General features: G+C 43.0%; 1 protein-coding gene across 1 annotated transcript in view; it reads left to right on the top strand.

Moving 5' to 3' along the window:
* Nucleotides 1-21,969: 21,969 nt before the first annotated feature.
* LOC140194525 (zinc finger and BTB domain-containing protein 7C) overlaps nt 21,970-27,858 on the top strand; it is a 261,687-nt gene continuing 255,798 nt past the window's right edge. Inside the window, exon 1 of the mRNA XM_072251730.1 lies at nt 21,970-22,236. The gene's annotated coding sequence lies outside the window, so the exon portion shown is untranslated. The remainder of the gene's footprint in view (nt 22,237-27,858) is intronic.

Genomic DNA, 27,858 nt, shown 5'->3' with positions numbered 1-27,858 from the left:
TGAAAGGAAAGGTTAAAAGTTTGAGAGAGCCATGGTTTTCAAGGGATATTGGAAACTTGGTTTGGAAAAAGAGATATATACAATAAATATAGGCAGCATGGAGTAAATGAGGTGCTTGAGGAATATAAGGAACGTAAAAAGAATCTTAAGAAAGAAATTAGAAAAGCTAAAAGAAGATACGAGGTTGCTTTGGCAAGTAAGGTGAAAATAAATCCCAAGGGTTTCTACCATTATATTAATAGCAAAAGGATAGTGGGGGATAAAATTGGTCCCTTAGAGAATCAGAGTGGACAGCTATGTGTGGAACCAAAAGAGATGGGGGAGATTTTGAACAATTACTTTTCTTCGGTATTCACTAAGAAGAAAGATATTGAATTGTGTAAGGTGAGGGAAACAGGTAGGGAAGTTATGGAAACTGTGATGATTAAAGAAGAGGAAGTACTGACGCTTTTAAGGAATATAAAAGTGGATAAGTCTCCGGGTCCTGACAGGATATTCCCTAGGACCTTGAGGGAAGTTAGTGTAGAAATAGCAGGGGCTCTGACAGAAATATTTCAAATGTCATTAGAAATAGGGATGGTGCCAGAGGATTGGCGTATTGCTCATGTTGTTCCATTGTTTAAAAAGGGTTCTAAGAGTAAACCTAGCAATTATCGGCCTGTAAGTTTGATGTCAGTGGTGGGTAAATTAATGGAAATTATTCGTAGAGATGGTATATATAATTATCAGGGTAGACATGGTCTGATTAGGAACAGTCAACATGGACTTGTGCATGTAAGGTCATGTATGACAAATCCTATTGAATTTTTTGAAGAGGTTATTAGGAAGTGGGCACGTGGCCAAGTGGTTAAGGCACTGGACTAACGACCTGAAGGTCGTGAGTTCGAGCCCCAGCCGAGGCAACGTGTTGTGTCCTTGAGCAAGGCTCTTAATTACACATTGCTCTGCGACGACACTGGTGCAAAGCTGTATGGGTCCTAATGCCCTTCCCTTGACAACATTGTGACGTGGAGAGGGGAGACTTGCAGCATGGGCAACTGCTGGTCTTCCTGCGCCCTGGAGAGTGAAGACTTTCCAGGCGCTGATCCATGGTCTCACAAGACTAACGGATGCCTTTACTTTATTAGGAAAGTTGACAAGGGTAAAGCGGTGGATGTTGTCTATATGGACCTCAGTAAGGCCTTTGACAAGTTTCCACATGGAAGGTTAGTTAGGAAGGTTCAATCGTGGAGGTATTAATATTGAAGTTGTAAAATGGATTCAACAGTGGCTGGATGGGAGACGCCAGAGAGTGGTGGTGGATAACTGTTTGTCAGGTTGGAGGCCGGTGAATAGTGGTGTGCCTCAGGGATCTGTACTTGGTCCAATGTTGTTTGTCATATACATTAATGATCTGGATGATGGGGTGATAATTTGGATTAGTAAGTATGCAGATGATACTAAGATAGGTGGCGTTGCGGATAATGAAGTAGGCTTTCAAAGCTTGCAGACAGATTTAGGCCAGTTGGAAGAGTGGGCTGAAAGATGGCAGATGGAGTTTAATGCTGATAAGTGTGAGGTGCTACATTTTGGTAGGACTAATCAAAATAGGACATACATGGTAAATGGTAGGGCATTGAAGAATGCAGTAGAACAGAGGGATCTAGGAATAAAGGTGCATAGTTCCCTGAAGGTGGAATCTCATATGGATAGGGTGGTGAAGAATGCTTTTGGTATGCTGCCCTTTTTAAGTCAGAGCATTGAGTATAGGAGTTGGGACGTATTGTTAAAATTGTACAAGGCATTAGTAAGGCCAAATATGAAGTATTGTGTACAGTTCCGGTCACCGAATTATAGGAAAGATGTCAACAAAATAGAGAGAGTACAGAGAAGATTTACGAGAATCATACCTGGATTTCAGCACCTAAGTTACAGAGAAAGGTTGAACAAGTTGGGTCTTCATTCTTTGGATCATAGAAGGTTGAGGGGGGACTTGATAGAGGTATTTAAAATTATGAGGGGGATAGATAGAGTTGACGTGAATAGGCTTTTTCCATTGAGAGTAGGGGAGATTCAAACAAGAGGACATGAGTTGAGAGTTATGGGGCAAAAGTTTAGGGGTAACACGAGGGGGAACTTCTTTACTCAGAGAGTGGTAGCTATGTGGAACGAGCTTCCAGTAGAAGTGGTAGCAGCAGGCTCAATATTGTCATTTAAAGTTAAATTGGATAGCTATATGGACAGGACAGGGAATGGAGGGTTATGGGCTGAGTGCAGGTCAGTGGGACTAGGTGAGAGCAAGCATTCGGCATGGACTAAAAGGGCCGAGATGGCCTATTTCCGTGCTGTAATTGTTATATGGTTTATATGGTTTAAAACATTGACTGTTTATTCTTTTCCATAGATGTTGCCCGGCCTGCTGAGTTCTTCCAGCATTTTGTGTGTGTTGTTATGAAGTGAACCTTTTCTGGTTGGGTACCGGTAACTAGTGATGTTCCACAGTTCCTTTTTTATGTTATATGTCAATGATTTGGATGACAGAATTGATGGCCTTGTGGCCAAATTTGTGGATAATAAGATAGATGGAGGGGCAGGTAGTTTTCAGGAAAGAGAAAGACTGCAAAAGGACTTAGTTTAAGAGAAAAGGCAAAGAGGTGGCAGATGGAATACGTCAAGAAGTGTATGGTCATGAACTTTGATAGAAGGAATGAAATCATAGACTATTTACTAAATGGGGAGAAATCCAAACTTCCAAGGTGCAAAGGGATTTGGGAGTGTCCTCGTGCAGGGTTCCCTAAAGGTTAATTTGCAGGTTGAGTTGGGGGTGGGGAAGACGAATGCGATGTTAGCATTCGTTTCAAGAGGACTAGAATATTAAAGCAAGTATGCAAAGCTAAGACTATATAAGACACTGGTGAGGCCTCACTTGGAGTACTGTGAGCAGTTCTGGGCCCCTTACTTAAGAAAAGATACAGTATGCTGAAATTGGAGAGAGTTCAGAGGAGATTCATGAGAATGACTCCAGGAATGAAACGGTTATCATATGAGTAGTGATTAAAGGCTTTGGACCTGTACTCACTGAAATTTAGAATAATGAGAGGGAATCTCATTGAAAGCTATCAAATGTTGAAAGGCCTTGACAGAGTGGATGTGAAGAGGATGTTTACTTTGGTGGGGAAGTCTAGGACCAGACGGCACAGCTTCAAGATAGAGGGATGTTCATTTAGAATAGAGATGAGGAGGAATCTCTTTAGCCAGAGGGTGGAAAATCTGTGGCACCAGCTGCCCTGGAGGCCAGGTTACCAGGTGTATTTTAGGTGTGTTCATGGATTCTTGATTAGTCAGGGTGTCAAAGGTTACGGGGAGAAGGCAGGGTAATGGGGTCAAGAAGGATAATAAATCAGTCATTTTGGAATGGTGGAGCTGAGTCGATGATCTGAATGTCTTAATTCTGCTCCCGTGTCTTATGGTCTTAAAATAATAAGAGGGCAAAATAGTTAGGTAGTGTTCATGGACAGTTCAGAAATTTGATGACTGTGGAGAACAAGCTATTCCTAAAACATTGAGTGTGTATCTTCAGGCTCCTGTACCTCCTCCCTCATTGTTGCAATGAGAAGAGGGCATGTCCTGGGTGATGGGGGTCCTTAATGATGTATGCTGCCTTCTTGAGGCATCGCCTTTTGATGGTGTCCAGGATGCTGAGAAGGCTAGCGCCCATGATGGAGCTGGCTGAATTACAACTTACCGCAGCTTTTTCTGATCCTGTTCAGTGGCCCTTCCATACCAGACAGTGATGCTGTCTTTGGCGATGTACCAAATTTCCTCGAACTAATGAGATCTGGCCACTGACATGCCTTCTTTGTAATTGCATCAATATGTTGGGCCCAGCATAAATCTTCAGAGATGTTATTGTCCAGAAACTGGAAACTGCTCTTCCTTTCCAATGCTAACTTCTCAATGAGGACTGGTGTGTGTTTCCTCAACTGCCTGATGTACCAAACTAATGTTTGTCTCATTTCCAAAGATAAATAAAGAGATAAATTTTGTTCTATTTATTACAAATGAAACTGTTTTTAAGAACACTGAATCAGAATCAGGTCTAATATCACTGGCATATGTCATGAAATTTGTTGTTTTGTTACAAAAAATAATAAAAATTGAAAATTACAACAAGAAATATATATAAAGATTAAATTAAATAAATTGTGTGGAAAGAGAGCAAAAAAAAGTGAAAAAAAAAACCACTGAGATAGTGTTCATGGGTTCATTGCCCGGTCTGATGGCAGAGGGGAAGAAGTTGTTCCTGAAATGTTGAGTGTGTGTCTTCAGGCTCCTGTACCTCTTCCCTGGTGGTAGCAATGAGAAGTGGGCATGAACACGAGAAAATCTGCAGATACTGGAAATCCAAGCAACACACGCAAAATGCTGGAGGAACTCAGCAGGTCAGGCAGCATCAATGGAAAAGAGTACACAGTTGACGTTTTGGGCCAAGACCGTTTTTCAGGGCTCAAGATGGGTCTCTGCCCAAAATGTTGACTGTCTACTCTTTTCTATAGATGCTACCTGTCCCTGCTGAGCTCCTCCAACATTCTGTGTGTGTAAACACTTCAAGCAATCCACCAGATGTGATCTTTAGAGGGTTGAAGCTGAAAGCATTCCTGAAGAATGAGACATGGGTGTCAGGGCCTCAGTATCTTCTTCAGCCTGAAAGCAAATGGCCTTTGAATTCTAGTTGTTCTGGAGAACTTTTGTTAGATGATCCATAAATTAAGAGAAATGTTACAATGAATGCCATGCAGATTGTAGACGAGGTGGATATGGCAACATGTATCATCCATCACTTATCATCTTGGACACATTCCAGAAAGACAGTGGCCTGGATCCTTAGATTTAAAAAACTTCTCTTGTTTCTTAGTCAGAAGAGGAAGTAACAGAATATCGCTCATGCTCAGTCTGACTTGGATGGAAAATAACAAGGTATTCTTTGGAGAGGGAGATTTTGGCCAAAGGTCATTTCGGCTGAAGGTGTCTGTCAATGGAAAATCTCAAAGGCTGAAATGGAGATCACTGGATTTTTCTAAAGAAAGATTTCCAGATGAATTCTCAAGTTTACAAAAGGGAGAAAATGTGAAATGGAATAGTCATATTGTATTTTCAAGTTCAATTCAAAGTTCAAAGTCTAATTATCAAAGTATGTATAGTATACAACCTTGAGATTCATTTCCAAACAGGCAGCCATGAAACAAAAAACCCATAAAAAAAGATCATCAAACACCCAATGTACAGGAAAAAAATCATGTAAGCAAGTAGTGCTCTGAACTGAAGTCCACAAACAATCTGTCTCCAGACCCTTAATTCGGCATTGGGCCGAGTAAATGTCGTGGAGCAGAGAGCTGAAACTCGCCTTGGGCCCCGACACCCTGACTTTTTATATTTGACCCGACGCCTAAATCGTCATCCGAACATCGGGTTCAGTTGCTTCAATACATGCTGGGGCCTGGACCCTGTTGCCTCAATTTGGCCTGTACCCGACCTTTCCCATTTGTCCCGGCGCTTAAATCAATCACACCTCGGGTCTTCCTCACTCTCAGAGACAGGCCACTGCCACGCCTTGGTTCTGCCTTATCGAATTGCCTCCAAGTCCAAGGGAAGTAACAGACTACTGCTTGAGATGATCGTTTACCAGAAAAAGTGATTAACAAAGTATTTAGTTGTTTTCCTTGTTTCATTAACCACCAACTAAAAGTCACTGAGATTCACCAGCACCATCTTAAACTAGAATTCCACCATGAATGTACAGGATCTTTATGAGGCGTCCTTTGCAAAGTAGAGGCTATTATCAGTGGTTGTCTAATTGCTAAACGATCCTCTGATCCCATTGATTCAGAAGCAATTGTTTCTTACCACCAGCAGAGTTCCAAAAGCATGATACTTATGCTCATCATAGATGGAAACAGGTCCAACACATGTCAAAATAGCTTTGAAATTGTAGGTGTAAGAGACATCCAAAACATCAGAAATGATCAAGTATAAAACACAACTTCCACCCAGGAGGCATTGGGCTTATAGCTGACAACTTGGTGACTCGAAACTCATGGATTATGGAAAGACTCATTCAAATCTTTCCAGACAGAAGAGGATTTCTGCAGCAGCTGCACAGCAAGACCCAAGACCAGCTGTTGGACAGGCCCATAACTAAGATCTGTCTTCTACAGGAGGCAGAGGTTTGAGAAACTGCAGCTCAACAAAACTTCACATGGGTTGAAATGAATTGAATTGACTTTATTTCTTACATCCTTCACATCCATGAGCAGTAAAAGTCCTGTGATTGAGGGAAGTATAGTTCCCATACCAGGCAATGATGCAGCCAGTCAGAATGCTCTCAATTGTGCTCCTGTTGAAAGTTCTTAGGATTTGCGAGCCCATACCAAATCTTCAACCGTCTGAGGTGAAAGAGGCGCTGTGTGACCTTTTCACCACACAGTTGGTGTGTGCAGACCTTGTGAGGTCCTTGGTGATGTGGATGCCGAGGAACTTAAAGCTGTTCACTCTCTCAACTCCAGATCCATTGATGTCAATAGGGGTTAGTCCTCCATTCCTCCTGTAATTCACAACCAGCTCCTTTGTTTTTGCGACATTGAGGGAGAGGTTCTTTTCTTTACACCACTGTGTCAGAGAGATGATTTCTTTTCTGTAGGCCACCTTGTTATTGTTTGAGATAAGGCCAACCAATGCAGTGCCGTCGGCAAATTTAATTAGCAGAAGTTAACTAGTATAGTTATGTATTCATGCCTTGTCCTAGTTAGTTAGTTTAGTTTAGTTGTAAGGGGAGTGAGCTGTGGATGATTTTTTTTGTTGACCAGTATTACACGAATTTCAACTCTATTTACTCTTATTTTGCTATATCACTACTTTTAGTTTTGTTAGTTTTTTTATCACTATAAGATTACTCATCTTTGCTGGTTTTGTAATAAAGGATCGCATGTACTTTTTTTGACTTGGAACTCAGTTATTTGGAAGCATGTCACACTGAGTCTATTCCCATACTCCACCTCTCAATGGCTTTGGTTTGTCTTCAAGTAACCGCTATACAAATGGACCCCACATGCTACAAGATCAGAAAGAGCTAAATCGTCATTTTTACCCTCCAGGCATTCATCCAATATTTTAACAAATTTAATACGACACAATCTACCCTTTGGATATCTGGCAGTTGAGAGACAAATTGAACTCTTTCTTCTACTTAAAATGAAGAATACTTATTACTATCTCTTGGATGAATGAAAGTAATATTTTCATGATTCTTAAAATGAGAAAAAATATATAAATCCAATGATTAACTTCAATATTCATATGACAATATATGTCCTCATCCCTAAGGGGCATTAACAGCAACCTTCAGTGAAGGAAGACTGACATAATCTATTTGCCAGATCTAAACAGGGGCACACTTATGGCGAATTGCAGCCAAGGGTTATTTTAAAAGCTGTCGGTCCTTAACTTCAAACATAGCCCACAATTCCCTACCATTATATGAGCTATATCAGTGGGAAGGAATCATTCCTGCTGCCTAGAACTCTGTACCCCAAACGACCAGAAGATTCATGGGCTCACTGAGCAAGTGGCAGTAATGGAATTTGAAGCTGGGGGCTAGATGTCACTGTGTTAACACAAATGAGTTTGTCAGCAATATTGTTCTTGTCATTGGTGAATCATCTTTCCAATGGGCGTCAACATGATAAACTGTAATGACAAAACTCCATGTGATGATCAGCTCCAAATTTTCTTCCAAAACTCCACTCCCCATATCAGTATAAGACTCCTGGCTCCATCAGGGCATCCAAATAGCAAGTCCATTAGCAACAGCCCAAGAATTGATATCAATATGGGGTTCTTCAGTTTCATACATAATGACACTATACACTTCTACAAGCTCTACACAAGACTTAACTCCATCAGAGCCTTCCTTCTTCAAAATTTGTTGGGTGAGAGGATTCCAATGACCATTCTTCCGTAATGCAGAGCCATTGGAAAGATGTGCTGCTGCTGAGGAGTCAGAAGATCAAAGGTAATGCCACACACAACAGGTGAGACTTCAACTGGAGAAACTTCAGATATGGGTGAAATAACCTGAGAGGTCTTAGCAACCAGTTCATTTATTTTATTAATTCCACCTGGACCCTTTGATACTCATTCAGAAATATAGTATACCACTTCCATTTAACAATTGAACTCTGTTGTGCACATCCTACGTTATGGGTGAACGTGTCAGAGAGTACCCATCCGATAATCACTCTCTTTAGATCTATTACCAACCTGATTTTCCCAATTGACCTGCATGTTAAAATCTCCCATCACTATCATAACATTGCCCAAAGGTGTGTCAAAAGGTCGATGTTATGATAGACCTGAGAGATTTTAACATGCAGATCGATTGGGAAAATCAGGTTGGAAATGGTTCACAAGTGACTGAGTTTGTTGAATGCCTATGAACGTCTGCTTTTTAGAGTAGTTTGTCACTGAGCCCACTTGGGGATCAGCTATACTGGATTGGGTGTTATATAATGAATGAGGTGATTAAGGAGCTTAAGGTAAAAGAACCCTCAGGAAGCAGTGAACACAATATGATTCAATTCAACTCGAAATTTGAAAGGGAGAAATTAAAGTTTGACATAGCAGTATTTCAATGGAGTAAGGGAAATTACAGTGGTATAAGAGAGGAGTTGGCCAAACTAAATTGGAAGGAGCTGCTGGCAGGGATGACAGCAGAGCAGCAATGGTGTGAGTTTCTGGGAAAAATGAGGAAGGTGCAGGATAGATGTATTCCAAAAACAAAGAAATACTTAAATAGCAAAATAGTACAACTGTGGCTGACAAGGGAGTTAAAGCTAATGTAAAAGCAAAAGAGAGGGCATACAACAAAGCAGAAATTAGGCTCCCTAGAAAATGAGGCCAGGGAAATAATAATGGTGGACAAAGAGATGGAAGATGAACTACATATTTTGCATCAGTCATTACTGTTGAAGACACTATCAGTGTGCCAGATGTTGAAAGGTGTGAGGGAAGAGAAATGAATGCAGTTACAATTACAAGAGAGAATGTGCTCAAAAAGCTGAAAGACATAAGTCACCCGGACCAGATGAACTGCACCCTAGGGTTCTGAAAGAGGTAACAATAGAGACTGTGAATGCATTAGTAATGATCTTTCAAAAATCATTGGACCCTGGCACGGTACCGGAGGACTGGAAAATTGCAAATGGCACTCCAGTCTTTAGGAAAAGAGGAAGGCAACAGAAAGGAAATTATTGACCAGTTAGCCTGACCTCAGTGGTTGGGAAGATGTTGAAGTCAATTGTTATGGATGAAGTTATGGAGTACTCAGTGACACAGGACAGGATAGGACAAAGTCCGCATGGTTTCCTGAAGGGAAAATCCAGCCTGATGAATCTGTTGGAATTCTTTGAGGAGATTACAAATAGGATAGATAAGGGGATGTAGTGGATGTTGTATATTTGGACTTCCAGAAGACCTTTGACAAGGTACCACACATCAGGCTATTTACCAAATTAAGAGCCCATGGTATTATAGAGATATTATTGGCATGGTTTTAGCATTAGCTAATTGGTAGAGGCAGTGAGTGGTTGGCTGCCAGTGATTAGTGGTGTTCTGCAGGGGTTGGTATTGGAAACACTTCTTTTGACGCTGTTTATCAATGATTTAGATGATGGAATACATGGCTTTGTTGCCAAGTTTGCAGATTACACGAAGATTGGTGGAGAGGAAAGTACTGTTGAGGAAACAAGTAGGCTGCAGAAAGACTTCGACAGAATAGAAGAATGGGCAAGAAAATGGCAAATGAATACAATGTTGGAAAACGCATGGTCATGCACATTGGTAGAAGAAATAAATGTGCAGACTATTTTCTAAACAGGGAAAAAATCCAAAAGTCTGAGATGCAAAGGGACTTGGGAGTCCTTGTACAGAACACCCGAAAGGTTAACAGTGATGTGGACTACAAATTACAACAGGAAATAGAAAAGGCTTGTCAGAAGGGCAGTTGTTATGATAATTGTGGAGGATTTTAACATGCATTGTAACATGTTAAACAGACATTGTAGAATGTCTGCAAGATGGCTTTTTAGAACAGCTTGTTGTTGAGACCACTAGGGGATCGGCTGTACTGGATTGGGTATTGTGTAATGAACCAGAGGTGATTGGAGAGATTGAGGTGAAGGAACCCTTAGGAGGCAGTGATCATAACATGATTGAGTTCACTGAGAAATTTGAAAAAGAGAAGCTGAAATCCGCTGTGTCAGTATTTCAGTGGAGTAAAGGAAATTACAGTGGCATGAGAGGAACTGGCCAAAGTTGACTGGAAAGGGACACTAGCGGGAAGGACGGCAGAGCAGCAGTGGCTGGAGTTTATGCGAGAAGTGAAGAAGGTGCAAGACAGATATATTCCAAAAAAGAAGAAATTTTCAAATGGAAAAAGGATGCAACCGTGGCTGACAAGAGAAGTCAAAGCCAAAGTTAAAGCAAAGGAGAGAGCATACAAAGAAGCAAAAATTAGTGGGAAGACAGAGGATTGGGAAGTTTTTAAAAGCTTACAAAAGGAAACTAAGAAGGTCATTAAGAGGGAAAAGATGAACTATGAAAGGAAGCTAGCAAATAATATCAAAGAGGATACCAAAAGCTTTTTCAAGTATATAAAGAGTAAAAGACAGGTGAGAGTAGATATAGGACCGATAGAAAATGATGCTGGGGAAATTGTAATGGGAGATAAGGAGATGGCGGAGGAACTGAACAAGTACTTTGCATCAGTCTTCACTGAGAAGACATCAGCAGTATACCGGACACTCAAAGGTGGCAGGGAAGGAAAGTGTGCGCAGTCACAATTACGACAGAAAAAGTACTCAGGAAGCTGAATAGTCTAAAGGTAGATAAATCTCCCAGACCAGATGGAATACATCCTCGTGTTCTGAAGGAAGTAGCTGTGGAGATTGCGGAGGCATTAGCAATAATCTTTCAAAAGTCGATAAGATTCTGGCATGGTTCCGGAGGGCTGGAAGATTGCAAATGTCACTCCGCTATTTAAGAAGGGGGTAAGGAAGCAAAAAGGAAATTATAGACCTGTTAGCTTGACATTCGTGGTTGGGAAGTTGTTGGAGTTGATTGTCAAGGATGAGGTTGCGGAGTACCTGGAGGCATATGACAAGATAGGCAGAACTCAGCATGGTTTCCTTAAAGGAAAATCCTGCCTGAAAAATCTATTACAATTTTTTGAGGAAATTACAAGTAGGCTAGACAAGGGAGATGCAATGGGTGTTGTATACTTGGATTTGCAGAAGGCCTTTGACAGGGTGCCACACATGAGGCTGCTTAACAAGATAAGAGCCCATGGAATTACGGGAAGTTACATACGTGGATAGGGCTTTGGCTGATTGGCAGGAAACAGAGAGTGGGAATAAATGGATCCTATTCTGGTTGGCTGCCGGTTACCAGTGGTGTTCCACAGGGGTCGTGTTGAGGCCGCTTCTTTTTACTTTGTACATCAACGATTTGGATTATGGAATAGATGGTTTTGTGGCTAAGTTTGCTGACGATACGAAGATAGGTGGAGGGGCCGGTACTGCTGTGGAAACAGAGTCTGCAGAGAGACTTGGATAAATTGGGGGAATGGGCAAAGAAGTGGCAAATGAAATACAATGTTGGAAAGTGTATGGTTATGCACTTTGGCAGAAGAAATAAACCGGCAGACTATTATTGAATTGGGGAGAGAATTCAAAGTTCAGAGATGCAACGGGACTTGGGAGTCCTCGTACAGGATACCCTTAAAGTAACCTCCAGGTTGAGTCGGTGGTGAAGAAGGCGAATGCAATGTTGGCATTCATTTCTAGAGGAATAGAGTATAGGAGCAGGGATGTGATGTTGAGGCTCTATAAGGCACTGATTAGACCTCACTTGGAGTACTGTGCGCAGTTTTGGGCTCCTTATTTAAGAAACGATGTGCTGACGTTGGAGAGGGTACAGGGAAGATTCACTAAAATGATTCTGGGAATGGGAGGGTTAACATATGAGGAACATTTGCCCGCTCTTGGACTGTATTCCTTGGAGTTTAGAAGAATGACGTGGGACCTCATAGAAACATTTCGAATGTTGAAAGGAATGGACAGAGTGGATGTGGCAAAGTTGTTTTCCTTGATGGGGGAGTCTAGTACGAGAGGGCATGACTTAAGGATTGAAGGGCGCCCATTCAGAACAGAGATGCAACGACATTTTCTTAGCCAGAGGGTGGTGACTCTATGGAATTTGTTGCCACGAGCGGTAGTGGAGGCCAAGCATTGGGTGTATTTAAGGCAGAGACTGATAGGTATCTGAGTAGCCAGGTCATCAAAGGTTGTGGTGAGAAGGCAGGGGAGTGGGACTAAATGGGAGAATGGATCAGCTCATGATAAAATGGTGGAGCAGACTCGATGGGCCGAATGGCCAACTTCTGCTCCTTTGTCTTATGGTCTTAACTTGTGGTTGTGTCGGTGGTGAGGAAGGGAAATGCAACGCTGGCATTCAAAGGAGAGGTCTAGAATACTCCTTTGCCTTATGGTCTTATATAGTAATCTACTTTAATGCTGGGCGATAGGACACATTCACATGGAACAGCCTTCAGTACACTATGGCAAATAGCAGGACTATGGATGTATCCCTGTGGAAGCCGTATAAAGGTGTACTGAAGGCTGTTCCATGTTAAAGTAAACTGATCTTGGGACTGCTCAGCAATAGGGATAGAGAAAAAAGCATTAGCCAAATCAATAACAGCATAATAACTGTTAGAACCCCTAGAAAGATCCTCATTCGGGATCATAACATGTGGAACAGCTGTGGCCAGCTGATGGGCAGACATTTATAACTGGTGGTAATCAATAGTCATACGCCATGAACCATCAGGTTTCCACGCTGACCAAACAGGGCTACTAAGAGGGAATGAGTCAGGATGAAGATGCCCCAGGTATAAAAAGGTACTAGATTGTCTCATCAATTTTTTAATGCCCTCCTGGTCCCATTTTGCCTTTCCAACCAGAGTAGACACCTTTCTAACACCAGAAGTAAATTTGCCAAAAGGTGTCGAGATAGAAGTTCCCATTAAGAAATCAGTTCCCAAAGTGTTTTCAGATACCTGGGAGATAAGCATAGGGACAGACCGAGGAGGTATCTATGCTCATCACCTTTTGTTCATACAGCATCTGTAACCGATCCTCATATCCCTGAATATATACTTGTTTCCCTGTATATAGATCTGGATTTCCATGTAATAGGGTAACATCAGCCCCAGTGACCACCAGGACAATACGCCGCTGCTTCTTGCCATCTGATCATCAAAGGGTAATAGGTACATTGTTTCCCTCCCCATCTGAATCATCATCATGCCACGTATTCCCATAGCACCAGGAGTCTGTGTGGCTCAGAGCACTTTGTATGGTGTGTCACCTGAAAGTGATCTGAGAACTCAGAGGACAACTTGCGCTGCAGTTGCTTAATTCCTTCAGAGTTCAGCTGTTTCAAAGTTCAACTACCACAATGCAGTCATAAAAAATCATCTTACTTGGGGCAGAGAATACCTCAAAGAAGGAAAAGCTATATATGCTTAATGCATTGTGATGCCACACATGGAAGCTTAACATCAAATAATTCAGCAAGTACCTTCTCACAACATTTGGGAGGACCTCATTTATTCAGAGCATTAAAGAAGCGATCTAAAACGTTCAGAGCTTTCTGTCTACCCGGAGTCCTGATAAGTCTCGGATATGGTATCACTTGACTTGCTTATCCACATCGACATTTTCCTGGACCCTGCTTGCAGTGCCAAAGTGTAATGGGCTGGATTGATCAGAGGTAAGCCATTTGAGTGCCCAGGAAATGTGGTCATAAGTGTACAAGCACAACAAAGTAACTTCTGTCTAATTTATTGTCATAAAATAGCACGTACAAATAAACACACAATAAATACTATGTCACAAGTTACAAAGACTTCCACAAAAGACTTTGCGGCCCATGATTCTTAGTCATCACTTGATTGTTGCTGTTGTTGGGAGAACTGCAAAATCTAACTCAGTCGTGAAACCACCCCTTAGTCCTTGGCACTGATCGTGATTTCCGGCCCTGAGTTGAAGTCCAACGAAACCGGAAAAGGCATCCCAATAAATAGAAGTTTCAAAAGCGCAGGGCAACCATGAGACCGACAAACTCTTTGATCTTTTGTCTCAACACAGCCTGTCATTTTTCAAACACATCCTGTGTCCATTAACGCAGTGTTCAATATATCCTCAAAAATCAATTAGATATTGTGATGATCACTCCTCATCCAGTAGTCCACCAATGTTTTGGACACGCCATTCCTTTGGACTTACAAAAGAACATTAATGTTTACAAACATGAACAATAAGCTCGAGTGCAAACACTAAGATATTATTCATAAACCTAGCTCTCAAAATGACCAACAGACATGTGTTGCTCCTCAACCTGAGGGTGGCCTCATCATGACAATAGAGGAGGCCCTGGACTGACATGTCGGAATGGGAATGCTGAGTGGAATTAAAATGTGTAGCTACAGGGAGATCCTGCTTTGCTGGCGTGAACATCGATTTCTCAAATGCCAGATAAAATGGGATCTCCCAGTGGCCACCCATTTTAATTCTACATCCCATTCCCATTCCGACATGTCAGTCCATGGCCTTCTCCATTGTCATGATGAGGCCACACTCAGGTTGGAGGTGCAACACATTATGTTCCATTTGGGTAGCCTCCAACCTGATGGCATTAACATCGATTTCTTGAAGCCCAGTAACGCACTACCCCTTCATCATTCCCCATACCCTTTCTCACCTTATCTCTTTATCTGCCCATCACTACGCTCTGGTGCTCCTCTCTCTTCTCTTTCTTCCATGGCCTTCTGTCCTCCCCTATCAGACGCCCCCTTCTCCAGCCCTGTATCTCTTTCACCAATCAACTTCCTGGCTCTTTACTTCATCCCTCCTCCCCCCACCCCGGTTTCACCTATCACCTCGTGTTTCTCCCTCCCCTCCCTCCCCCACCTTCTAACACTGTAACACCGACTCCTCATCTATTTTCCTCCAGTCCTGATGAAGGATCTTGGCCCAGAATGTCAACTACACCCGTTTCTATAGATGCTGCCTGGTCTGCTGAGTTCTTCCAGCATTCTGTGTGTCTTGCTTGGATTTTCAGCATCTGCAGATTTTCTCTAGTTTGTGATTGTACACTACATTATTATTATTATTTTGTTTTTTGCTTTCATTTTGCATTATTTAAATATATATATTAGAAATCTATATTTCTTGCTGTAATTTATCATTTTTATGTATTGCAAAGTAATGCTGCTGCAAAACAACATATTTCACGATATATGCCAGCGACATTAAATCTGATACTGATTCCTGACTATTTTAAATCTCTAACAAGAATAGATTTATAAGAATGCGCTATACAGTATAGCTGCAATCCATGACCTTCACGTGTGATTTTGGGATTTGTCCAGCAGGGCAACCTCCCTGGTTACTTCCCCATCTCCTTTGTCATATATATCCAGCTGTCATTTTCTGACCTCCCCAACTTTGGCCCCTGAAGAAAGCTACTTACAAATTCATAATGCAATTATGCATAAAAAAGCATCTGTCAGGTCTGAGTTTTTAAAAAGCATTGACAATTGTATATGCCTCTAAATTAATCTGCTCTCAAGCATCAGTTATGAGGGGAAAATATTGATGCTTTTGCCTCACAAAATACCAATGTCTTCTTTGTTTTCAGCTGCTTTCCTGAATATCCCTTGGTTTCTTAATAATTAATATCGTAAATTAATAAAAGTATAGTGTAATCCCAATGACTAACTGCCTGCTGTCTTCCTTTTGTGACAAACAGGAAAAGAGAAAAGATGGGGATATTCAATTGGTTGAATGAGAATGTCACATTTCTTGAACTGAATAGACTGTAGGAGCAAATATCTTCAGAAAATAGCAGCTTATTTTGGTGAGACCCTGAAGAGAGTAAACAAAGCATTGAAGTTCAAATTTTTGAGAAGGAAGGAGGCAATAGTTTTGTGGAATATTTGAATTGTTATGTGTAGAAAGGCATTCATGCTCAATATCCTTCAAAAAGGTTATAAAAACTGAAAAATATACAGGAGAGATTTCTAAAGTTACCACGAGATATTTGATTAAATTCAGTTTGTTTTCTTTTGAAAGATACAACAGAATTTTTCAAGATATTGATTTGGGCTCAATGGAGTAATAGTGGAGAAACTGAACAATGGTTTCTAAACATAAGATATTCAAGAATATAATTTAGAACATATATGCAACATATTGTGGAATTTTCTACCAATTTTCACGGTTGAAACAGGCAGTGTTGCTGTATTTACAAGCAGGCTTCATACTTATATGAGAAAAACAAGTTAGAGGATAAGAGGGCGAAGTCAAAGTAAATTTGTTTTCAGAGTATGTGTACAGTCAATGGCCACTTTATTAGATACAAGAGTAGCACCTGGTGTTATAGCTCATCCACCTCGAGCTTTGACGTGTTGTGCATTCAGAAATGCTCTTGTGCACACCACTGTTGTAATGTGTGGTTATCTGAGTTACTGTTGTCTTCCTGTCAGCTTGAACCAGTCTGGCCATTCTCCTCTCACCTCTCTCAGTAGTAAGGCAATTTTGGTCACAGAATTGCCACTTATTGGATTTGTTTTTGGTTTTCACACCATTCTCGTAAACCCCAGAGGTAGTTGTGTGTAAAAATTCCTGGAGATCAGCAATTTCTGAGTTTCTGGCACCAACAATCATTCCACGGTCAAAGTCACTTAGATCACTTTTCTTCCCCATTCTGAACAACAACTTGGGTGTGTTGTGGATAGTGTGGAAGACTTTCAGAGGTTACAGTGAAATATCGACAGGATGCAAAACTGGGCTGAGAAGTGGCAGATGGAGTTCAACCCAGATTCTGAGTCCATTGGACACTCAAAACTGCTGAGCAGGTTGACTGTGGTTAAGGCAGCATATGGTGCATTGGCCTTCATCAGTCATGGGATTGAGTTCAGGAGCCGAGAGGTAATGTTACAGCTTTATAGGACCCTGGTCAGACCCCACTTGGAGTACTGTGCTCAGTTCTGGTCACCTCACTACAGGAAGCATGTGGAAACTATAGAAAGGGTGTAGAGGAGACTTACAAGGATGTTGCCTGGATTGGGGAGCATGACTTATGAGAATAGGTTGAGTGAACTCGGCCTTTTCTCCTTGGAGCGATGGAGGATGAGAGGTGACCTGATAGAGGTGTATAAGATGATGAGAGGCATTGATCGTGTGGATAGTGAGAGGCTTCTTCCAGGGCTGAAATGGCTAACACGAGCAGGCACAATTTTAAGGTGCTTGGAAGTAGGTACAGAGGAGATGTCAGGTGTAAGTTTTTTTATGCAGAGAGTGGTGAGTGCGTGGAATGGGCTGCCAGCGACAGTGATGGAGGCTGATACGATAGGGTCTTTTAAGAGACTCCTGGACAGGTACATGGAGCTCAAAAAAATAAAGGGCTATGGTTAACCCTAGGTAATTTCTGAAGTAAGGACATGTTCGGCACAGCTTTGTGGGCGGAAGTACATGTATTGTGCTGCAGGTTTTCCGTGTTTCTAACTGAACATCTTGCTGCCACATAATTGGCTGATTAGATATTTACATTAATGAGCAAGTGTACAGGTGTACCTAACAGGGTGGCAACTGAGTGTACATTACCACATACTACCTTCAGGTTCCTTTTCCTGCTGGCATTTACAGGAATATAAAGAAATACAACAGAATTTAAGAAAAAAACTATACATAAACAAAGACTGACAAACAACCAATGTACAAAAGACGACAAACTGTGCAAATAAAAATAAATATTGGGAGTATGAGTTGTAGAGTCCTTAAAAGTGATGGGTTAAGAAGAGGTCATTAAAATCGATTGAGTATTATGGGTTATAAGTATCGGCATGGACTAACTGAATGGAACAGACCGTTGTTTTGCAAAGGTTTTCACTAAGTCAAAAAGGCTAATAGATTGCTGTGCTATTTATTGTATCTTTGGTGACTGATCTGCTAATTTCCTTAATCTTTGCTTTATCTTCATCTTAAACTGTTTGAACATTGTTAATGTGTGTCAGAGAAATATAGAAGAGAATGAGCAACATGCCATTCAGCTTGCTGCAGTATAGTAGATGATCATGGCAGACCATCCACTTGAGTAACCTGTTCCTGCTTTTTCACCATACACCTTGATTACTTTAACAAGGAGTGCTGTTGCAGGAAAGCAGCATTCATCATCAAGGGCCCCCACCATTCAGGCTAGGCTCTCTTCTTGCTGCTGCCATCGGGTCGAAGGCACAGGAGCCTCAGGTCCCACAGCACCAGGTTCAGGACAGTTATTAGCCCTCAACCATTAAACTCTTGAACCAGAGTGGATAACTTCACTCACCACAACACTGAACTGATTCTACATTACATAGATTAACTTTCAAGGACTCTACAAGTCATGTTTTTTTCTTACGTATTTGCACATTGATTGTCTTAGTTCTGTGTGCAGTTTTTTCAATGATTCTATTGTGCTTCTTTTTATTTACTGTGAATGTCTGGAAGAAAATGCATCTTGGGGTAGAATATGGTAACATATATGCTTTGAAAATAAATAAATGAACTTGAAGAGATACAACTACTTTTTTCTTGAATCTGTTTAATGATTTGGCCTCCTCTTCGGAGCAGGTCAATGGGGAAGTTGTGATTGATGTGAACTTGCAAACCGCACTGATTATGTCTTACAAAATTGGCTTCTCTTCAAGACTGAAGGTCATGTCATAAAAGGAGCCATGGTAGCATGGATAGATAATTGGCTAAGTAACAAGAATCCATGAGTAACTGTCTCTCTCACGCACCCAGTAAATTGGAACACATGGAGGAAAACCACATGGCCAAGGAAGCACAGAGAAGATTATAAGAGGCACAGATTGAGTGGATAGCCAGAGACGTTTTCCCAGGGTGGAAGTGGCTAATACAAGGAGACAAAACTTGAAGTTGATTGGAGGAAAGTATAGGGGGAATGTTCTTTACACAAAGAGTGCTGGCTGCATGATACAGGAGCATATATTAGGGACATTTAACAGACACTTTGAAAAATGAAGCAGCATGTAGGAGGGAAGACCCAAGTGAAAGACACAGACACTGAAGTACTAGGAACAGGCCAAGGTTTGTCAAGAAAGCAAGGGGAGTCAGGAAGAAATGACGCTGGACATGGACACAGGCCCTGGACGAGACAAGGATACTGGGCCTGGGCTAGGACTAAGACTAGGAAGGCGGAACAGGACAAGGAACTTGGAACTAGGAGCCTGGGCTAGGACTCCGAGCCAGAGATCGGACAGGGACCCAGAACCTGGGTCTTGACTTGGGCTCGGACCCCGGACCCAGGCGAGGACAAGACGTGGCTAGGCAACAGGATTGGATGTAGCTTGGACTAGATGAGGTTCCTGGACGTGGCTTGGACTAGATGTGGCTAGGGTACAGGACTGGACATGGAACTCCTGCATAGGACGAGGTACATGGGCTGGACTGTTCCCTTCCCCTTCCTCTGAAAGCCTCGTCAAGTTCAACTGCTGGAGTGACACCGGCGCCTTGCCACACCAAGATAAGGAACTATCCATCGTTGAGTTTGGAACTGTCTCTTTGTGTCCCTGTGTTTAGTGTCTGTGTCAAAGAAGAGTCCCGGCCCTAGGTCCTGTTCCCAAGGAGGGGTCCTGACTCTATGTAGAGCCTCGGTCCTAAGTCCTGTTCCCAAGGAGGGGTCCTGGCTCCATGTTCCGTGCACGAGTCCCAGCCTATGTTCTGTCCCCAAAGAGGGGTCCCGGCTCTGTGTTTTGTGTTCCTGTGCTCAAGTCCAAGGCTCTGTGTTCCGGTGCTCAAGTCCACGGCTCTGTGTTCCTGTGTTCCAAGACCAAGTCCTGGTGCCATGTTCCAGTCCTGTCCAAGTCAAGGCTTCGTGTTCTCGTCCAGTCCAGGAGTCCCTCGGCAGTCATCCTGGTCTTGCAACCTAGAAAGGGTCCTGGCCCTGCATCTTAGAAAGGGTCCCGGCCTTGTGCTCTAAGGAGGAGTCCCGGCTCCATATCAAGAGCCTAACCAAGCCGAGTCCAAGAGCCAAGCCAAACCTAGTCCAAGAGCTTCGTCCTGCCATGGAGCTCCTCGTCCAGTCCATGTCCAAGGCTCTGAGCGTTCAGTCCACATTCAAGGCTCTGTGTTCCTGTGTTCCAAGACCAAGCCCAGGCGCTGTGTTCCAACCTGTCCAAATCTGAGCTTTGTGTCCTCATCTAGTTCCGGTTCCTCGCCCAGCCCAGGAGTTCCTCGCCCAGCCCAGGGGTTCCTCGTCCAGCCCAGGGGTTCCTCGCCCAGCCCAGGAGTTCCTCACCCAGCCGGGTGCTGGAGATTCATTGTCCTGTGCTGTGGTACCTCATCCTGTCCTGTAGAACCTCGCCCTGTCCAAGTCAAGGCTTTGTGTTCTCATCCTGCCCATGTGTCTCAATCTGCGCAGGAGTTCCACGTCCAGTCCTGTAGCCACGTCTTGTCCTCCCCTAGATCCGGGGTCTGAGCCCAAGTCAAGACCCAGGTGCCAGGTCCCTGTCCAGTCTCTGGCTTGGAGTCCTAGCCCAGGCTCCTAGTTTCAAGTTCCTTTTCCTGGTCCCGCTTTCCCAGTCTTAGTCCTAGCCCAGGCCTGGTGTCCTTGTCTTGTCCAGGGCCTGTGTCAACATCCAGCATCGTTTCTTCCCTTGTTTTCTTGACAAACCTAGTCCTGCTCCTTGAACTTCAGTGTCTGTGCCTTGCATTTGGGTCCACCATCAACACCCACCTTGTAACAATCAGGCAGAAAATATGAAATCCTAAAAGCAAAGACCACCAGGCTCAAGAACAGCTTCCACCCTGTTGTTAGAAGATTACTGAACAGGCATCATGTACGATAAGATGGACTTGAGCTCACATTCTTTCTTGTCATGGTCTTGCACTTTATTGTCTACCTGCACTGCACTTCCCCTGTTCCTGTAACACTATATTCTTCCTGTACCCGAGCAAATTTCTGCAGATGTACTGTGGAGAGTATTCTAACTGGTTGCATCACCATCTGGTATGGGGGGAGGACAACGCACAGGATCGGGGAAGGGGTCACATTTTGTTATTTTGAAGAGTCTTGGGTTATTAAATTCTGCTGAATATATCATCGATGTAAGCTACAATTCTATAATTATTACAATTTTATAGCATGTGCCTTCAGTTTTCACTGACTCTCGCTTTCTGATTCTTCTCTAATCTCCTATTGTCCTATTACTAAGAAAAAGCTAAATCTCTAACGGTGCCCAGTTGTAATGGATAGTCATTGACCAGAAAGTTTAACTACAAATCTTTGTACATAACCTACCTATTTTTTCGCAAGTCTTTTCCGGTATTTTTGTTGTTAATTAGGATTTCCAGCGTTTTGTTTCTGATGTTTATATTCCCCGTTACCTGTTTCTTCAGACCCACTCCGACAACCAGGTCACGACATCACAGTACCATCGAACTCACTCATTGGCTCACGCCCGAGGAGTCTGGGCGGTTGCATTCCTTTGCTTCATTCGTTATCAGTAGTGTCTATCAAAGTGGCATGTTGTCCAATGGAATCCAGAATGACTCTACAAATCCCGCCTTCATTCGGCCCTCTCGTGCCGAGCGGGGAGGGAGTCGATGGGCACGGGAGCGCGGGGACGGCCTATCACCTCAGCGATGCCATGAATGCTTCTTTTCAATTGGTGAAGATCTCTCCGCCCTCCCGAAGGAGGTTGGTGACAGGGCGGCCCAGGGCGCTGCCTCTCAGTAATTGGCTGCAATTGCCGTCCATCAATAACGCCCCCAGACTGCTGCCCGCCTCTCCCCTCTGTCTGTGAAGTTAGGCTGTTACGTGAGTGGAAGGACAATATATGTATTTTTTTCCCTTTTTTTTGTAAGGTTGGGTGATGTCCTTCCCACCTCCCTTAGCAACCACATCTTTTGCGGGAGATGGGAGGGGGAGAGGAGAGGAGTGGAGGCACACTCATCCATCCGGGCTCCTGATCCACTGACAGCGATTGTGGACTGATGGAGGGAAGAGAATTTAAACAAAAATCTGAAGGGAAAAATAAATAACAGTAGTTAACACTGGCTGGAGAAGACACAACAGGTACTGTCTGCATATCTGTGTGTGTGCTTCTTCTGTACGAGAATTGCTGCTTTATGTGTTGATAAACTTCTCTTGTCAGGATGGAAAGGGTTTTATTTTTGGTAGATTAAAGCGAAGCGTGCAGGGATGTTTTCAATGGTATGATTTTGAGGTGGAGGAACTCTTTCCCGGGGCTTCTCAGTAGGGCATGCGTAACGGGGGTGGTGGTGGGGGGGGACATACACAAGGAAAACGACACCCAGTGATCTGGGAAAGGATTGAGGGAGTTTGCCCCGCATTATACTTTCCATCCAAATAGGAAATGTATTGTAAATTCAGCAGCTAATCCAGAGGAAACGAGTTTGTCAGTGTTAAGTGTGTTAGATATTTGTGGGATAAACTGGTCAGAGGTTGTATTGGGGCAGATTCACGGGTCTGGGTGTGTCAGGACTCTTTAGTAATGTAGATGTAGAAGCACTCTGCGCGAAATGTTTGATTTAAGAATTTAAATAATGCCTTTATTTCATTAGTTGTATTTTTCTGAGAGCTAAGCTGCTTTGCTGTCACTGCTTGCTGGTAAGTGGGATCCACCAGCAAAGCCTTCGCTATCTCATAATAATTGCATTGACCACCTTGAAGAAAAAAATGTCTTTTCTCTCTCTTTGTAACCTTGAGTTACCATAGTTGCAGTATTGTCAGTGCCCCATTTCATCAACTTGTAAACAGAAATAACTTCTCCAGCATCTTATAGTACATGATGGGTAACGTGATGTTGGCACTTTGTCAGGGATTAATTTCAAAGATTTGGAGGAACATCAGGAGTTTTATTAGTCAATTGACTGGTTAAGTGTTGGGCAGTTTTGAAAAGTTGATTATATTTCATAAGGTTATCCTGAGACTGCATTATACATAAAAGGAGTTGTGAAAGGGGTGAGCCAAGAGATTGGTTTATTTTTACTATTTATTAAAGTGCAACTATTTATTTTCTTTGGGGTGCTGCTAAAAAGATTTTTCAAGTTTGTTGAGTTAACTGGATATGGTAACAATCAGACGTATCAAGGTTTGTTGAAGAAGGGTGTTGTCCAATATAAGTATTGATCCTTTGGAGATCCAGATATATTCTGTTTGGTAAATGAGAAATGGACACTGTCTTGAGCATGAGCTTTTTTTTTTACATTTTGTAAAAATTGTGATTAACTTTTAATATATATTCTCTAATTTCTCATGACTATTTTCTAAAGTATACTCAGTGTCCTCTTTATTAGGTACCTCCTGCTCCTAAGAAGGTAGCCGCTGAGTGTATGAGATAGTGGTTTTCTACGGCTGTAGCCCACCCACTTCAAGGTTTGACATGATGTGCATTCAGAGATGCTCTTCTGCACACAATTGCTGCAATGCATAGTTATCTGAGTTACTGTCTCCTTTCTGTCAGTTTGGACCAATCTGGCCAATCTTCTCTGACCTCCTTCATTAACAAGGTGTTTTTGCCCACAGAACTGCTGCTTTGTTTTGTTTTAGTTTTTCGAACCTTTCCCTGTAAACTTTAGAGACAGTTGTGTGTGAAATTCCCAGGACATCAGCAGTTTCTAAGATACTCAAACCACCCCATCTGGCACCAACAATCATTACATGGTCAAAGTCACTTTGATCACATTTCCTCCCCATTGTGATGTTTGGTCTGAATGTCTTGACCATGTCTGCATGCTTCTGTGCATTGAGTTGCTGCCAATGATTGGCTTAGGTATTTTCTTTTAATGGGCAGATGTACATAATAAAGTGGCCTCAGACGGTATGTATAACGTGGCTGAAAACACCAGAGTCCTATGGAAGCATGCAAAAAGATGGTCCATTTGAGCATAGAGTAATTATTCTATGTCAACAGGAGAATGTGGTCCCAATCAAAAAGAGGCTGTCCCAGGGTAAGGGAGTGAATAACGTCAATCTCCTTTCTAGATATTGAGGAGAAACAGGTGAATTTTGACTGCAGTGCATGGAAAGTTTCTCGTTATAATGAAGTCAGAATTTCACTTGAAGTTCATAGTCCACTACATGCTGATGCAGAGCCTTGACCTGAAACGATAACAATTCCCACCATTACAGATACTGCTGAGTTTCTCCAGCAGGTTGTTTGTTGCTCCAGATTCTGGCATCTGCTTTTTCTTTTCTCTACCACTTGAAATTGCTGGATTTAAAAATAATGAAATTTGCATAAATATGTCAGAATCAGGTCTATTGTTACTGTCATAAGTTGTGAAGCTTGTTGTTTTGTGGCAGCAGTACAGTGCAGGCACAACAAATTACAATACAGTTAAATAAGTAAAGAATGCAAAAGCAGAACAGTGAGCTCGTGTTCATGGATCCTTCAGAAATCTGATGGTGGAGGGGAAGAAACTGTCACTGAAGCATTGAGTGTCAGTCCTCGTTCTCTGGTAACTCCTCTCTGACAGTAGTACTGAGGAGGGGGCACGTACTTGATGGTGAGGGCTCTTAGTGATGGATGCCCATTTTAGAGTCATTGCTTTGTGAAGATGTCCTCAGTGGTGGAGTGGCTAGTGTCCCTTATGGAGCTGGCTAAGTCTAAGACTTTCTGAAGCCTTTTTTACCCCCATTGAACCCTAGCCCAATCATCAGCAACCCCCATTGAACCCTTGCCCAGTTGCCAGCAACCCCCATTGAACCCTAGCCCAATCGTCAGCAACCCCCATTGAACCCTCGCCCAGTCACCAGCAACCCCCATTGAACCCTCGCCCAGTCACCAGCAACCCCCATTGAACCCTCGCCCAGTTGCCAGCAACCCCCATTGAACCCTCGCCCAGTTGCCAGCAACCCCCATTGAACCCGAGCCCAGTCGCCAGCAACTCTCACTTAACCCTAGCCTAGTCACAGGATAATTCACAAAGATCAATTAACCTTCTAACTGCTACATCTTTGGACAGTGGGAGGAAACTGGAGCACCCGGAGGAAACCCACACATTGCACAGGGAGGACATATACACTCCGTACAGAGGATGCCGGCGTTGAACTCTGGAATGCCCCGAGCTGTAATGGCAAAGCACAAACCTCTGCGCCACCGTGGGTGGCTTCCACCTGTGAGGCCTATCCTGCAGTTGGAGGGTGCTCGTGTGTGTGTCTGCCTGTGGGTGGGTGGGTGGGAGGGAGGTACAGGGCTTATTTTCCTGATGTTGTTTTGTTGCTTGTTGTGTTCTGTGTTGCTCTCCCGAGCACTGTGAACATGCTATTTTGGCTCCAGAACATGTGGTAGCACTTGTGGGCTGCCCCTTGCACTGCCTCGGTCTGTTGGTTATTAACGTAAACTGTCATCATTGATGACTAGACTCAGAACACATGCACTCTTACAACTTGCACTCTGTTTATTTTACTTGTGCACAAGGAGAACAGCATCATCACATGGTTCTGAAGCCAGGACAGAAAAATGCTATTTATATACAGAATTGGCTTATCAGTTATGGATATTGACCATTTGGTAAACAGCACACGTTTGAATTCCCTATTTCAGGATCAATTGCCATTCACAATAGACGTGTTGAAAGTCAGTAGAAACTACAAGCTGACAACAGATGATACTCTGAAATTAGTAAAGCAATTGCCCTTTGTTGTGTTATATTCCTACCTCGTCTGTGTTCGGCATCTCCTACTGTGTAAAGGGAAGCTATGTTCTCCAGGCCCTTCTAGAAAAGGTCTCACTTCAGAGGCCCCACTAGGCCCTTCAAGCCGTAACACTCAGCAACCCCCCCCCCCCCCCGACAACCCCAATTTACAGCTAACCTGATGACAGGATAATTTACAATGACGTCAGTATGTCATTGGACTGTGGGAGGATTCTTGCCTAGGTTGATTACACTCTGGCACAGTCAACACATTTCACTATTTTTCGATGTACAGGTGATAAATAAATTTGAATTTGAAATGGAAGGAGGAACTGTGCAATGGGACTAGGTAATTTGAAAGGAATGGAGAAGAAATGCATCAGTTATGAAAATAAACAGTCTTTGACGAAGGGTCTCGGCCTGAAACGTCGACTGCACCTCTTCCTACAGATGCTGCCTGGCCTGCTGCGTTCACCAGCAACTTTGATGTGTGTTGCTTGAATTTCCAGCTTCTGCAGAATTCTTGTTGTTTGCGTTTAAATTCACTACTGCGAAGCCTCTTCCGGTGATGCCTACACCGAAGAAGTATAGATCCTCTCTTCGACGGGAGTTCAGTGAAACCATCTCTCACTGCTCCCCATCTGTAATTTCTTCGGCTCTTCACTTTTCGACCACACAGTCCTGACGAAGGGTCTCGGCTTGAAACGTCGACTGCACCTCTTGCTACAGATGCTGCCTGGCCTGCTGCGTTCACCAGCAACTTTGATGTGTGTTGCTTGAATTTCCAGCATCTGCAGAATTCCTGTTGTTTCAGTCTTTGCAAAGTTGGAATTAGTTCTACCAGTTTGGTCATACTGAATCAAGACAGCTGCCTTGAATCACCACACTGCTCTCACCCACACTTACCCTGGGCCCACTTTAGAAGGTTTATTCTATAGGTCTTCCATCACTGGAGCCTGTTGGTGTTACCTGGATGCTGAGTAGACCACAGGCATCATAATGCAGAGACGCCCTGACAGCTGTCAAAACAGTTGGGGGAATACTGAGGTTTGCCAGCTGTGAGTTTGCCAGCCATTATAGTAGTTTTGAAAAATGAAGTTAATTAAAACACATGATTGCACTTAATAATTAAATTCAAAACTGAGACTCAATAATTACAGGTTACTTGTCTTCTCCTATTCCTCCCTAATTTGTTAGTCCCAACCCCTCTTGAATGGGGTTTCAACTTTGCAATGAGGGTGAACTGATGGATTATTTACTTCAGCTCAGTGTTTAATACAATCATCTCTCAGAAACTGTCCTTGATGGATCGCAACACCTCTCTCTGTGATCTTGGACTTCTTGACAAAAAAAAAAGCACTGTCAGGTCATCGCAGAATTCCTCGTGTTTGCATTTTACAGTCAGTTTATGTTGGCAGCAACATCTTCAGCTCCATCACATAACACCAGTACCCCCCAGGGCTAGATCCAGCTCCAATCGAGTCATCAAGTTTGCCGTGTTTGGCCTTTTCAACAGTGACAGTGAGATGACATGCAGAGGGGAGGTAGTTGTGCTTGCACCATTCTACAACTTGAGTCTCAATGTGGACAAGACCAAAGAGATGATTGTGGACTTTAGGAAGGTGTGGACTGACCACACCTCACTGTCCTCTGTGGAGAGAGTTATGTGCACAAAGTTTATGCGAGTGTACATAATGAACGATCTCACCTGGTCGCTCAACAGCACCTCTTTAGTCAAGAAAGCACAGCAGTGTCTCCGCTTCCTGAGGAGATTGAGGGACCCTAAAAAGGACTGCTGAGAGGATCATCAGGGTCTCTCTTCCACCCATCTGAGATACTTATCAGAAACAATGCATATGCAAGGCCCTTAGCATTTATACAGACCCCTCCCATCTGTCTAAGAATTTCTTTGATTCTTTACCGAGGCGGAGGTACCATAGCATTAGGACAAGATCTGTTAGGATGGAAAGCAGTTTCTTCCTAGGTCTTGCTCTGCAACCACCCAGGTCTTATCATGTATGAAGCCCCAGTCGTA

Source organism: Mobula birostris, chromosome 3 (assembly GCF_030028105.1).
Source record: "Mobula birostris isolate sMobBir1 chromosome 3, sMobBir1.hap1, whole genome shotgun sequence".
Taxonomy (NCBI): domain Eukaryota; kingdom Metazoa; phylum Chordata; class Chondrichthyes; order Myliobatiformes; family Myliobatidae; genus Mobula; species Mobula birostris.
Note: the sequence above shows the minus strand (reverse complement) of the source record. Positions and strands in the feature narration are given on the sequence as shown.